The sequence below is a fragment of the Microtus ochrogaster genome, unplaced genomic scaffold (assembly GCF_000317375.1).
Source record: "Microtus ochrogaster isolate Prairie Vole_2 unplaced genomic scaffold, MicOch1.0 UNK35, whole genome shotgun sequence".
NCBI lineage: Eukaryota > Metazoa > Chordata > Mammalia > Rodentia > Cricetidae > Microtus > Microtus ochrogaster.
In genome coordinates this window covers 1,932,616-1,934,696 of record NW_004949133.1, presented here as the reverse complement: position 1 = coordinate 1,934,696, position 2,081 = coordinate 1,932,616, and the positions used below count along the sequence as shown (strand labels likewise).

Sequence of the window (2,081 nt, the reverse complement as noted above, 5' to 3'; positions counted from 1 at the left end):
AAAGAAACATAGGAATAGCTCTCCAGTTATTCCTAGATAAAAGATAAGAACAATAGCATGACAGAGTACCTACGAGGTAACATTGGCTTGAAAGCGACAGAGCACCAAACTCTAAGTAACAGATAATATATTATTCCACAATCTCAGATGTTCAAGTGGCATGGCATTTATTATCTTTTAAATTATGTATGATTTTAAGTCTCTATTTCTTTTAGTTTATTAGGTATTAGAAAAATTATTTTAGTCCACTTAAAATTGGATCCCACATTTCCCTTTCCACAGTAAAATTCCTAGAATCTAGGAGAGAGATGACTCATAATAACTGAATATATATATGCCTGCTGGTGGCTCAGGAAGTTTCTGGGACTTTCAGGAGGTGGAACTTACTTACTGAAGAAATCTTATTGGAGGAAGTGTGTCACTGGGGGCCAGCTGTGAGAGGTCATAGGCTCCTCACATCTTCCTCTGTTTCCTGTGTGAGCAAGAATTGAAATAGGCCAGCTTCCTGCCTGCCTTGTGAAGTTAGTCATGCCTTCTCTGTAGGCTGCTATGTCTTCCCTGTGGTGATGAAATCCACCCTCCTGGAACTGTAAGTAAAAATTAACCTGCTCCTCCCCTAAGTTGCTTTTGGTCATTACATTTTATTGATATAAATAAATAGAAAAGAAACACTTCACTGATAACCTTTGTAAACTTATTGAAATGTAATAACTATTTCTAAGTATTTATCAGGACATAGTTAATTATGGTGTTCAACTTTCTACTTTTTTGCTTTTCTTCAGCTATTTAAAACTTTAGTTATTGGAGGAAGGTGTTTTGTAATTTCATAATATCATGGTAGGTTTGTCTTTTGTTCATGGAAAACTGTCAAGTTTTGCTTAGAGCTGTTGGCTTTATTCAATGAGGTGTATACATGCTTAGAATTTTTATATTGCCTTGGTGTCTTTAACATTTAATCATTGTACAGCAGCTCTGTCCTTAATGACACTATTTGTCTTATACTCTTCTCTGACAAATATTAATATAACTGTTCCAACTGGGGTTTTTGTGCCTAGTGTCTGATTGATACATTCTGTTCACATTCTTTTCAGTTATTCAGTATTGTAATATTCTCAGTGTGTCTTTTGTGAACACTATAGGACTAGAGTGGGCTTTAAGCCAGTTTAATGTTCTTTTTAAAGCTGGGAGTCTAATTTATGTATATTGTGTCAGTAGAAATATTTGAATTTTTTGTAAGCATCTTATGTCTCTCCATGTGATATTCCCTGCCTATGTTTGTTTTCTTCTTTATAAAATTATGCTTAAGATTTGCTGGCTAGTGGTGGTGCACGCCTTTAATCCCAGCACTCTGGAGGCAGAAGGAAGGCAGATCTCTGTGAATTTGAGGCCAGCCAGGTCAACAAGAGCTAGTTCCAGCACAGGCAATACAGAGAAACCCTGTTTAAGATTATTCTTTATGTAGGAGGGTGCTTATTATGTTAGTCATGTTTCTGTAAGTCCCATGTCATCAATTTTGTGGGGACAAGTCCTTTTTCATCAGCCAAGAGTAATGCTTTTGGATGTAGTTTTTGGAGAAATCATGTAAGGTCAAGTTTATTGCTTCAGTGAAGTGGTCTTGCTTACAGTTAGCTAAAGTGAGGAACCCAGTGCTATTTAGTACACAGACAATATTGTGTAACTTCCCCTGACTCTAGAAATCCCCCGACTCATTCTATCTATCGCCATAATTCATACACTGCTTAAACATTACCCTGTCAAAGAGACATCATCTGACGACATAATTTGAGTTACACCGCAATTCTCAGCCTAATCCTGACTGCATATTATATACCGTATATATTTATACTTGTGGGCATAATAATGAAGAAATCTTACCAGATTGGTGACTCATTTCCCAAAGACTCTCAGGATGCCTGACTGGACAGAATGAGCTTACGTGTGAACATCTGCTACTGATTTACTAGTTTATCCCTTCAGTGCCTGTCTTTTGCTCTTTTTAGTCAAAGGGAGTTTTAAAAGTTTTTACACCACAGGGCTTGACTGCTTAATCACAGACAGCAGAGCAGAGTGAAGCATGGATG

General features: G+C 37.0%; 1 protein-coding gene across 1 annotated transcript in view; it reads left to right on the top strand.

Moving 5' to 3' along the window:
• The first annotated feature begins 568 nt into the window (after nucleotides 1-568).
• Aim2 (absent in melanoma 2) overlaps nucleotides 569-2,081 on the top strand; it is a 43,103-nt gene continuing 41,590 nt past the window's right edge. Inside the window, exon 1 of the mRNA XM_026789978.1 lies at nucleotides 569-589. The gene's annotated coding sequence lies outside the window, so the exon portion shown is untranslated. The remainder of the gene's footprint in view (nucleotides 590-2,081) is intronic.